Source organism: Gossypium hirsutum, chromosome D10 (genome assembly GCF_007990345.1).
Source record: "Gossypium hirsutum isolate 1008001.06 chromosome D10, Gossypium_hirsutum_v2.1, whole genome shotgun sequence".
NCBI lineage: Eukaryota > Viridiplantae > Streptophyta > Magnoliopsida > Malvales > Malvaceae > Gossypium > Gossypium hirsutum.
This window is the reverse complement of record NC_053446.1, coordinates 48,390,273-48,404,124: the sequence shown is the minus strand read 5'-3', so window position 1 is coordinate 48,404,124 and position 13,852 is coordinate 48,390,273.

Here is a 13,852-nt window from a genome sequence, read left to right as displayed (position 1 = left end):
AACCCATGCAACGTTTGCATGTGGCCTTTTTGAGGCCAAACCATCTATCTCGTTTTATTTATAATTCTACAACTTTTATTAATTTTTATTTAGTATGAGTCATTAATATGTGTCTTAAGTGTTTTTAATGCTGCTAGCTTTTAGTTCACTTAGTTGATAGTTTTAATTATGTGTTAAATGCATCTTGAGAACTAGTTATTAAATATGTCTTGTTTTATTATATGTTTAATATGTGTAAAGTGTGTCATTAATTAAGTGTTATTTCAGTTTAATAAGTTTGCATTTAATTAAGTCATGGATTAAAGTATCTAATTTGTTCATCTAGTTTAAGTATAAGCTAGTGTCATAAATGTGTAAAATGTGTTATTTATTTTGGCTGTTATCTTTTATGCATAAGTTACAGTATGTTAATTTTCATTATAAATAGGTTGTTTTATGTTGAATAAGAATAAGAAAAGTTGCCAATGATTAATGTCTATTTACTTATGATGTAGGTGATTGTTCATTTCATTTCAGCTTAATAGCATGATTAAATTTTCTTAATGCATGTTTAATATGTCTTAGGGATGATTTAAGGCTGATAAGAAGATTTAGGGACATTCACACACAAAGGCTGTTTAGTTTTGGCATGAAAGAGTGTGCATTTAGTCACTTAAATTGGTAGTACATGAAGAAGACATTTTTAGTGGATATTGAAGCACTCAAAGCTCATTATGGTGGCTATTCAAATGGACCAAGAGTGACTCTTCAAGTCTAATTGGTTTCATGCACTTAAAGCTAGTTATGGTGCCAATTAAAGAGATGAATACACAAGCATTAAGGCATTTGGTTAAGGGGAAAATGAAAGGACATCAAATAGCACATTTAAAAGACCATGAAGCCTTCATCAAGTGAAGAGGCATGTTTGAAACTCCATGGATGAATACTTTTATGCACTTGAAGAGATACTCGCACCTTCGTGTTTGTTAGCTCGAAAAGCGTCAATCTCACAATTCTTATTATTTTGACTTGAATTCCTTGGAGAATAGGAATCAAGACATGATTCTCTCCCAGATGAATCTTTTCGCTCTTTTTGCACAAATGACTCCTTTGATGATCTTCCTTCCATACGATCGATTCTTTTATGCAATTGTTCAAATTTAAATAACATGATTCTATGCATTTCTTTCATCAAATCTTGAAGTTCCAAATCTGAAAGCTCTTCTTGAAACATGATTTATTGAAAAGATAGGAAAACAAAAGAATTTAAAATAGAAGATGAATACCTTACCAATACAAACCTCATGATTTTCTCTCAAGAAAGAAAATCACTCCTCTCGTGTTTGCACATAATTCAGGGTTTTACCACTTGGTTGATCTCCTCGATCTTGCCTTTTTTCACTCAAAATTCTTCTGAAGCTTTTTAAGAACGTTGGAAATGAACTTAGCAAAACCCGTAACCTTGTGAACATTGATAGGATGTGACAATGGAAGGAAATGGAAACAAAACAGATGAAAATGACAATAATGAATCAAATACGAAAAAATAAAAATTTAAAAAATATGAAAGGCTTGTACAACTTTGACAAAATGGACTCAATTGACTCAAAATGAGAAATTAAATGTCTTTCGGGTGTTTCGAATAAACTGTAATTTTTGACATAATTTTTTTTACTATCGCAAGATCTTACCAGAATGTATAACAAAAGCTTAAAAACTTGAATCAAATGAATTTTTTCTAGAAGGGTTTCTAGAATTTTTTTTTTGAATATCAAATTCGTTTTTTTTTCTTTCTTTTGTTTTTTTTCTTCCGCACTTCTCTTTTTTCTACGGATTCTTTCGCACTTCTCTTTTTGCTACGATTTTTTTTTGAATTTTTTTTCAAAGTTTTTTTGTTCAAAATTGGGAAATAAAATTAAAACAAAACATGTGAAGAATAATGGCTTTGATACCAAATGATGTGAGCTCATAATCGATTTAAAATTACAAGTCACTCAATTGCCCGACAGTTTCTAAATAAGTACTTGATAGCTAAAGAAATATGATAGGAATCTTGAATCAATGACTTGTACGAGAAAAGAACCAGTGTTCTTGGAACGTGATCCGTTTTCTATATGACAAATAATTAAAACAAGAATAGATTTTAATGGACCCTGACCTGTTGTTTAAAAAGAAACAAGAACCAAAGGTATAGAAAAGAAAAAAGAACGCCACATAGCAACAAGCCTTGATAAGTTCAATTTTTATGTTCTAAAGAAGTCAAGAGAAAATTCTCACAAAATGTATTTTCATTCATCATAGTCTAACTTAACTTTATCCTTTTACAAGCTATTTATAGGCACTAATATAACTATTCAAATTCAACAATCATACCAGCTATTAACAAAACATTAAAATTTGGTTATAACTCTTGATGGACAGCCAAATAGTCATGTCTTTTCACTTGAGTCATGCATAGTTGAAAAGTCATGCCTCTTCACTTGATGAAGGCTTAATAGTCCTTTAAATGTGTTGTTTGATGTCCGTTCATTTTCCCCTTAACTAAATGCCTTAATGCTTGTGTATTCATCTATTTAATTGGAAACATAACTAGCTTTGAGTGCATGAAACCGACCAGACTCGAAGAGTCACTCTTGGTCCATTTGAATAGCCACCATAATAAGCTTTGAGTGCTTCAATATCCACCAAAAACGTCCTCTTCATGTACCAGCAATTTAAATGAATAAATGCACTCTTTCTTGCCAAAACCAAACAACATTTGTGTGTGAACGTCCTTAGATCTTCTTATCAACATTAAATCATCCCTAAGACATATTAAACATGCATTAAGACAATTTAACCATGCTAATAAGCTGAAATGAAATGAACAATCACCTATATCATAAGTAAATAGACATTAATCATTGGCAACTTTTCTTATTCTTATTCAACATAAAACACCCTATTTATAATAAAAATTAACATACTATAACTTATGTATAAAAAGTAACTGTAACACCCCTGACCTGTATTCATCTCTAAAATAAGATTTCGGAGCATTACCGACTAATCATAATCTAATTATTCATTTCAAACATTTCAAAAATCATAAAATAATTCAACATTAACATGCATAAAGTCCCATAATAAGCCTTTCAGCGTTTGAAAACACTTTAGAAATGATTTGAGACTAAATCGGGAACATTTGAAAATTTTTGGAAAAAGTTAGAAAAATTTTTAACTGCAGGGTTCAGACGGCAGTGTGGTCAGGCCGTGTGACTTGTGTGTCTGGCCATGTGGGCATCCAAAGTAGGGATACACAACCATATCCTAGCCCGTGTCTGTACCCGTGTAACTCTCTGACTTTGGACACATGGCCAAGCCACACATCCGTGTGTCAGGCCGTGTACCCTTTGAAATGGCATTGCACGCCCATATGCTAGCTGTGTGTCTCACACAACCAAATCACACCCCCGTGTGTCTGGTCGTGTGGACCTAAAATGTGCTTTTACCAACAAATTTACCAATTCCTACATGCTTGGGTATTAAACAACTCAAAAACCATTCGCTTAACCTGTCCAAAGCACGATCAAACACATTCAAAATATGCTAAAACAATCATCCTAGGTGCCTAACCAATGTACCCTTATTGGTACCACATTTATATCATCACTTCATATCATCAAAGCATTATTCAAATCCAAATTATAAACGTACCAAATTCAATCCATTTTTCCTAGTTCATAAGCACTTAAACATCAACTTAAATTCACATGCACATATCTAGATTTAGTTTAATTTACCATTCCATAATATGGCTTCAAACACAAACACATGTTTATATGTATATACCAAACCAACATTACATTTATAACCTCATATACAATCCATCCACAAAATAAATATCATTTAAACACCCTACATGTTGAAACAAAAGATAAACATCACCACATTTTAGTTCAGGATCGTTGTTGGATACTGAATCAGTGATCAAAAGTGAAGTACCTAATTTGCGCACGGAAAAACAAAACCGTATGCTGAGTAAAACTCTGTGGTATTTCTATAATCCGAATATTTAAAGACAAGATAAGATAATATGCACAATTGAATTTTAAGCACATATTAATGTCCAGTATCATGACTATGACCTTGGACACGTAGTGGGTCTTGAAGTACTATTCATATGCTATCATATTTCATTTGTTAAACAATGTCCCAATTCACACAATTGCTAAATAAATAGTTATTCACATATCAAATCACATTTATTTGTACAATGGCATTAACCATTCAATACTTAGCTCATGAATACATCATTTCATACCATACTCAATTCTCATCACTTGCTATATAATAGTTTTTCACAATTTGATCCAGATATCATTTAAACAATAACATTATCCATTCCATATCCAATTCATGAGTACATAACTTATGTATCTCATTTTCATGTTTCAAATCACTATCTCATTTTCAATTCACATACAATATCATCCAATATCAATCATAGTACTGTTTTATTTAGCTACCCCTATTAACACGACTTGGACTCGGACAGATACACAAATCCAACCAACACACCAGTTTGGCACCTACTGCCTCATCGGATAATCCGAAGTAATATGTGCCCAGCACTATATAAATTTAAAACCCAGTGCCTCATCAGTTAAACTGAAGTAAATTGGCACCCAGTGCCTCATCGACTCAAAGTCGAAGAAATCCCTGAACTCTTCCTATCCTATGGCGTGCCATCTATATCCGACTCAGTCCGATATAGTTAATAGGGTTTAAATTCAATTACAAATACATCCAATATCCAAATCTCATATATGCACCTTATCACATTTAAATATATACACTCATTTCAATTCAAATAATCAATACATTCATAATGTATATACCAATTCAATCCATTTCAATCAACTATAATTTCACTTCACTATCAAAGTGCCAAAATACTCACCTTAACAACTTACCATATGCATTAAATCAAAATATAACAATTAACAACTAGGTTCGGACTATAGAAATACAAACCGTGAATTTCGAGCTATTCCACGTCAATTTTATATTTCCCTTTTTAGTCGAGGATTTCGGTACGACATTAGCTACGGAATTAAAAAAAATAAAATTCATCAATACAATAAAATTTCAATTTCATATTGAATATTGAATATTTAAATTTTTACTCAATATTTGTCTAAATTCTAATTTAGTCCCTAAACCGAGACTAATTTTTATTCTTCATATTTAATTCTATATTTTCATACAATTTCCACTTTAAACTAAATTTATTCCACTTTAAACTAAATTTAACTCCATATTTTCACTTAAACCCCTAAATTTTGAAATTTTCACAATTAGTCCCTAATACTCAAATTTTACAGTTTTTTCTACAATTTAATCTTTTTCCATTTCTAACTTAAAAATCTATTAATTTAATCCCTAATACTAAAATTATTCAACATTGACAACACTTAAAAGCTTAATAATTGCTAAAATTTCAACATGGGTCAGGTAACCCTAGGTACCGGGATTCCAAAAGCATAAAAATTACAAGAAAAGAGACTAAATTGACTAACCAATTGAACTTTGAACTCTAGAAGTCCCTAGGTTGTCGTCGGTCTCTTTCTCTCTTTCTTTCTTTTTCTTCCTTTCTAATTTGTATGTCTTTTTATTTCTTTCTTTCTTTAATACTAATTTTGTTTTATTATATTTTAATTTTTTATTATTATAATATATATTCATTTACTTAATTATTAAGATAACATATTTTAACATATTTTTATAACATAGGTATAATTACTACATTGGCCCTTTTAATTTATTTTTAATCTATAATTCAACTTTCACCCTATACACAATTTAGTCCTTATACCTAATTACTTTTAATTCAAGTAAATTCGCTTAACCAAAACCTAATTAACCACACAACTAGTTTCGTAAATATTTATTTTCGATTTACGAAAATAGAGTTCCAAAAATGCACTTTCCGACACCCCTGACTATCGGGTCGTTACAGTAACAGCTAAAATAAATAACACATTTCACACACTTATGACACTAACACATGCTTAAACTAAATGAAGAAATGAGATGCTTTAATGGACGACTTAATAAAATGCAAACTTATTAAACTGAAATAACACTTAATCAATGACACACTTCACACACATTAAACATATAATAAAACAATACATATTTAATAACTAGTTCTTAAGATGCATTTAACACATAATTAAAACTAACAACTAAGTGAACTAAAAGTTAGCAGCATTAAAAACACTTAAGACAAATATTAATGACTCATACTAAATAAAAATTAATAAAAGCTGTAGAATTAAAAATAAAATGAGATGGATGGTTTGGCCTCAAAAAGGCCATATGCAAACGTTGCATGGGTTTTGAACGATTTCATCTTATATTTAGGCCCTTTAAGCTTAGGTCAATCTTGAGTCCTTCTTGTCGAGTCATATGATGTGACCATGCTCACATCACTTAGGGTTGGTCGGCGACTATGGAGCTTGGTTTACATATTTTTGTTTAAGTATGTTTTGGACTAATTTATGGAGTTTACAGGTTTTTGTACCGTTAAGTTTTGTTTGGGACTTTAACATTGAGTTTGGAATTTATTTTACAAAAATTCTACTTATAATTAGTATTTTAATCAAGACAACCTAACTAACAATATATTGTAGTTTTATAAAACCAAATTGCTAAAATGTTTTCTGCTGCAAGGTTTCTGAAATTCTTTACTAGGTTTTTACTAAGCAAGTAATTAAGCAAATTGGGTTTGTTTTAATAAAGTTAATATAACGCAGATTTAGTCAAAGTAATCACGTGATTTTCGAAATGTCTAGTTTTTGAAAATTTAATCTGATATGTTTTCCTTTAAGTTATAAATGAGTTTTTTTAACTAAGTAACAATGTTTTCACCTGTGATGTAACCTTCATAATCTGACCGTAATGTCTAGGTCGTGGTTGGGGTGTTACTTTTGGTGATACCAAAGCCAGGTTTCAAAACTCGGGTTGTGTATGTTGTGTCCAAAACGTTTTATAAAAAAATTCTTTTAATCAGAAATCCCATTAAAAAAATTACTTTTGATTTTTGAAAAGTGAAACTGAGACTCCGACGCCGATTCAAGTAAGAAATCTGAACTTTAGTTATACTTTAGATATGTTTGCATTTGATACTTTAGTACAATTATTTGTCGCTAGAGACTATAGTGCAATAACACATTCTCTATCTAAACTCTGATACGTACTTCCGAGAAAATTTTAGATTTAGGGTTTTAAAAACCTAGAATAATGTATAAAACATTGAAATTGTAGATAAGATAATAAGTACACGTGGATCCCGAGAACGTGGTACCCTTGGGCGCGGTGGGTGCCGTCGAAGGGCTTGAGTTGAGTCATCTTCGATGGGTAATATGCCCCAATTAGATACAAGTGAAACTGTAGGAACTCCGACCGATGAGACTTAGTTTAAGACTCAGACTGCTGGGGATGATGTACTGTCCTAGGCTATATTGAGGGTTTTGGATAGGATTGTTGGGACCCATACGAGATTTGGGAGCCAGGGGTCAGTAACTGAATGACTCTGATCTAATGGAGCTGAATTGTTCAGGGGTGTCGCTGAGGTCGCCCCAACTGTGGTTAAGTATTGGTTGGTGGCCACAGAAAGAATTTTGAATGATCTAGACGGCACACCCAAGCAAAAACTAAAGGGTGTAGTATCCTTGCTTCGTGAAGAGGCTTATCAATGATGGTTGACTGTGGAGAAGAGCACTCAGCTTGAGAAGGTGACTTGGGCTTATTTTTGGACTGTCTTCCAGAATAAGTATGTGAGGGCAAGCTATGTTGAGGCTCGTAGATGCGAGTTTATGGGGTTGGCTCTAGGTGATAGTGTTGGAGAAAACGGGTCTGAAAATCGTGGCGGAAAATAAATTTAGGGATAACAGAGTTTTAAAATTTTTTTAAAACAAGATCTTGGTTGTGATATCTAAAGTAATAAACACTTAATCAAGATTGTACCTTTTCTATTCGTCTAAGATGAGCACTTCGACCAATTAGTCTTCTACGTTATCCTCAAGCTCATGTCTGTCGAGTGTGGGTTCGCTTCAAATCACAAAATTTTTCAAAAAAATTACCAGTGAGGTAATTTCACTATTTCTCTAAACTTTTGGATTGAGTTGTAAATTAAAAAAATATCTCTAGAAATTTTCTAAAATAATCTTTTCAGAGAATTTTCTCTCTAAAACTTTCTCTTAAATTTAAGTGTGTGTAAAATAATGACCCAAGACTCTCTTTATATAAGGAGAGTTTAGAAGGTTCGATTATGATTAAACTTAATCACTTTAATTTTAAATCTTATTAAAATAATAAAATGCTTATCTATAAGATAAATGTTAAATTAAATATAATATTAAGATAATCACTTTAATATTAAATTAATAAAATATTATTAAGATAAATATTAAATTACATTTAATATTAAAATATTAAAATAATTTTATTTTTGGAATAGTTAATCTGAAATCAAATTCTTTGGTAAAGTCCCAGTAGGAGTGTAACTCTTCCACTACTTAACCACCAAAGACCAACCACTGTCGGCCACCAGGATATCGCAATCGCAATCGTCGGCACTGCCGTGCCCGATGATGTAAGTCCGACAACCTTATAGCACCCCAAGTCGATTCGGTTACTGCTAGTTTGGTCTACGTTAGTGACAATCCGATCGGTTCGATCTAGCCATTGGTTAGACTGTCGGTCCGATTTCATATATCGGGTTTGGTTTGACCAGTTTTTGGGTCTTGGTCTCGGGCTCCCGGATCTAATTTACGATCTCAGGTCCAATTTTTTAGTTCTATTACCCATTGGGCTAATTGTCTGACTTGAAAATTAATTTCTAAAAATATCATATTAATTTGATTAATTTAATTTTACTTGAACAAAATTAATTTTTCCAAAAATCACTTAGATTTTCCAAATTAATTTTTAAAGAAAATTTTTTTAATCAAATTCTCTTACTGAACGATTCTTACGACCACCTAATTTAATTTCACATCAAATAAATTGACTCAAATAAATTATTTCGAAAGTCGTAGAATTTTCTTCTGATGCAAATAAAGTCCAATCAAACTTTTGTTAAGCTAGTAGAGGGACCAATCAGACATACACAATTAGGCTCTAGTAATTACAATTATGTCCAGAAACATCGTTCCGATATTTTGCAATTAATTAATCATGGAGGCAGCCCACAATAAGTACCATGATTGAAAACTACTTATTATATACTCTTCACGAAAGCAATTCATCCAATTACTTTGTCCAATGACCTTGTCATGTGTGTGTTACCCTCATATGATATCTTTGATTCTTTTGAGTTAAATCTGTTCACCCAATACAATCCTATTTTATCTCACTATCACAATTGTGTCTTCTTAAGGATTAATATGACCACTATCAAAAAATGGTAGTAATAAATTACTCGTTCGAGAACTAACAACTCGTAGCCACATTTCATATTTATCTATCTACACAATGCCAATGAAAGGATATCATGAACTCTTTAATTGAGCTATAAATTCCACTGTTGCTAGTAAAGCCATGCCCTACACAAGTTATGTACCCAACATATCGACTATGGGCTCGATCATCTTTAGAGCATAAGCTTCCACTTATATCAAAGCACATGAGTTGTATACGCATGGTCAATGACTAACTCAGGATTTAGGTAAATCACACCACGAACGTCACAAGTGAATTAATTCACAAACGGGTTCAAAATTAATTCATCTTGGGTCCAGTCCAATTTATCATTCTACCAATGAATACATTTATGTCTCTACCTGTGGAGTCAACTACTTCGATATCCAAGACTAGTCATCTCCCCAATTACAATTGTAGACGACATAATAATCCTTCTGAATATTTGAACAAAATGCTCACTTCGATTCTTTTACGGGATTACAAACTCATTTAGATTATCTACTGAAGTAAGTTGTATTTCTCCCAATATAAATATTCTTATAATGTCACTTATATTCAGTTTGAACATAGACAATCAATGATCTAATATTTCCTTGCCACAATTTCGCTACGCATGCAAAATATAAAAGACTCAAATACAAAAGACATAATAGTGAAATGTAAAAATAAATTTACTTATTTATTTATTCATCGTTGAAATAAATAGAAAATAGTTACATATTTACTACAATATGGGCACATTTCTCAACAGATTGGATAGTGGCTGAGTATGAGGCTAAATTTTTAAGGCTGAGCAGGTATGCTTGTAGATTGGTGGAGACCAATTATGATAAGATCATCTGGTTTGAGGAGGGATTGAGGTATAACATTAAGGTCTTTGTGGCTCCCCAACGGGAACACGTCTTTGAAAATTTGGTAGAGAAAACAAAGCTTATTAGAGAGATTAAGCGCGCTGAACTCGAGAAAAGAGAGAAGGAAAAAATTAGAATAAGAGCAAGAGTGATTCGGGTCCTTTCAGTTCTTCTCAGCAGCCTACAAAAAGGGCCAAGTTTGACATGCCTTAGTTGTTAGAGCCAGCTGCTGAAGTGGAGCCCATTTCTTGGGTTGAGTAGGTTCTAATTTTTAGGTTTTGTAATAGATATTATCCGGGTGAGTGTTGGAGGAGGATTGGGGCTTGCTATAGATGTGGGTCTAGCAAGCATAAGATTGACAAGTGTCCTCGTATGTTTGAGTCAGTATAGACTCTAGTTCAGGGTAAGGTGCAGCCTTAGAGGGCAGTTCTGTAGACCGCTAGGGGTCATGGTCAAATTAGAGGTAGAAATGGTGGTGGTCGTGGATAGAGAGCACCGAGTAGAGGCACGGTTCAGGCTGAGGCTAGATAGATAGGTTTGGTGTATACGGTGAGGCACCGTGATGATAGAGGTGCGGTTGATGTGATAACTGGTATGTTTATTATGCATTCACTTCTAAATTTTACATTAATTGATTGTGGTTCTACGCATTCGTTCATATTTAGTAGTATATCGAGTAATTTTGGGATTTTGGCTGGTGACATTAGTTGTTAGCTTTCTGTGATTAGTCATTTGGGACAGTCTGTTCGAGTTAGTAAAGTGTTTAGAAGGTGTCCGCTTGAGGTTCAAGGGTTTGAATTCCCTACTGATTTAATGGAGTTGCCTTTTTGAGAGTTTAATCTGATACTGGGTGTGGATTGGTTGGTAGAGTATTGGGTTGGATTAGACTGTAAATCTAAGATGGTATCTTTTAAGGTTGGGGATGGAGAGGAGGCTGTGATGGTTGGCGAGTATCGAGATTACCTCTTTAATGTGATCTTCACTCTGGTAACCGAAAAGTCAGTTCGTAAAGTGTGTGATGCGTATTTGGCTTATTATATACATGACATTATTGTGGTGAGTTTGGCTATGAAAATAATTTACACTGTTAAGGATTTTCTAAATTTTTTCCTGAGGAGTTGCCGAGATTACCTCTAGATAGGGAGGTTGAGTTTGGAATTTAGGTTATGCTAGGGACAGCTCCGGTGTCCATTGCTGCATACTGTATGGCACTGAAAGAGTTGAAGGAATTAAAATTGTAGCTTCAGGAACTTTTGGTTAAGGGGTTTATTCATCCTAATGTGTCCTCGTGGGGAGCACTAATTATCTTTGTCAAAAAGAAATACAGTTCTATAAGAATGTGTGTGGATTATCATTAGTTGAAACAATTCATGGATCTCATGAACCTAGTTTTTTAGCCATATCTGTATTAGTTTGTCGTAGTGTTTATCAACAATATTTTGATATACTCTAAGATTGAGGGTGAGCATGATAAACATCTTAGAGTAGTTCTTCAGATTCTTCGTGAGAAGGAATTCTATGTCAAGTTGAGTAAACGTGAATTCTGGTTGAGTGAGGTTATGTTTTTGGGGCATGGGGTTTCTGCTGAGGGTATTCGAGTAGACCCTAAAAAAATAGAGGCTATTTTAGACTAGAAACAGCCTAGAAATGTAACAGAGCTTCGGAGTTTCCTTGGTCTAGTGGGATACTATCAGAGATTTTTCGAGGGGTTCTCATTAATAGCAATCGAGCTTTGAGAAGCTCAAATCAGTTTTGACTCAAGCACCTGTTCTGATTCAACCCGAATCTAAGAAAGAGTTTGTTGTTTATAGTGATGCATCTCATAACGGTTTGGGGTTGTTATGATACAGAAGGGTAAGGTGGTAGTGTATGCATCTAGACAACTTAAATAGCACGAGGGTAATTATCTGACGCATTATATGTATGGTGAGAGGTGCATTATATACACTAATCATCAGAGCCTTAAGTATCTCCTCACGTAGCAAGAGTTGAATCTTAGGTAGGATCGTTGGATCGAGTTGCTTAAAGAATATGATTTTATGATAGAGTATCATCCTAGTAAGTTTAATATGGTGATCGATGCTCTTGGTCGTAATTCTATGTTTAACTTGAAGGCGATGTTTGCTCGCTTAAGTTTGTTTAATGATGGTGGGATTCTGGTTGAGTTGCTAATTAAGTCGACTTGGTTGGATGAGATTAAGAGTAAGCAAATTCTAAATGAGTCTCTGATTAGTCGGGTTCATCAGATTGATGAAGGTAAGACTTCAGACTTCAGGTTTAATAGTGATGGTATTTTATGCTTTTGAGGTCGGATTTGTATGCCTAGTGAGGTGGATTTGAGGCAATCTATTCTGCTGGAAGTGCATAATAGCTCTTATGCTATGCATCCCAATGGTAATAAGATCTACCGTGATCTTTGAGAGTTTTATTGTTGGCCTGGGTTGAAACATGAGGTAACTGACTTTGTGTCCCATTGTTTAACTTGTCAGCAAGTTAAGGTTGAACACCAACTTCCTTCTAATTTGCTTCAACCTGTTAAAGTTCCATAATGGAAATGGGAATGGGTAACTATAGACTTCGTTACTGAATTGCCCTTAACACCTAATAAGAAGGACCCTGCTTGGGTTATTATGGATTGGTTGACTAAGTCAAGTCCAATTACTCCGTACAGAAGTTGGCAAAGCTTTATGTCTCCAAGATTTTTAGGCTTAATGGGGTTCCAGTACCAATTATTTCAGATCAAGATCATCGGTTTACTTCTTGCTTCTGGAAGAAGTTATATGAGGCTCTAGGTACTCAATTGGATTTCAGTACGGTATTTCTCCCACAGGTTGATGGTTAGCCTAAGAGAGTGATTCAGATTTTGGACGATATCTTTTGGGGTTATGTTATTTATTTTCGAGGTAGTTGGGAAGAGTTTTTTCTGCTAGCTGAATTTGCTTATAATAATAGTTTTTAGTCTAGCATAAAGATGGCACCTTATGGTGCTTGTATAGTAGGAAATGTTGTACTTCGCTTTATTGGACGAGTTGGGTGAGAGAAAGGTTCTAGGTCCTGAGTTAGTGGCTGAAACTAAGGATAAGGTTCGTTTGGTTCGGGATCAACTTAAGGCCACTTCTGATAGATAAAAGTCTTATGCGGACTTGAGAGGAAATATATTGAGTTAGAGGTAGGGGATCATGTGGTCCTTAGGTTATCTCCATGGACGAAAGTTCTCAGATTTGGTCGTAAGGGTGAGTTAAGCCCTTGGTTCATTAGGCCTATTGAATTTTAAGGCGTGTTGGGCCTGTTGCTTATCAGTTGGAGCTACCTCTGGAGTTTGATCATATCCATAAAATTTTTCACGTGTCTTATGTGGTTCCAATGGATAAAATTGAGTTAAGGTCAGACTTGTCTTTTGAGGAGGAGCATGTATAGATTTTGGATCATGAAGTTAAGGTCTTGAGGAGAAAGACCATTCCATTAGTTAAGGTGTTGTGGCAGAATCATGGTTCACAGGAGGCCACTTGGGAGCCTGAGGACTTGATTCATAAGCAGTATCCTCATATCTT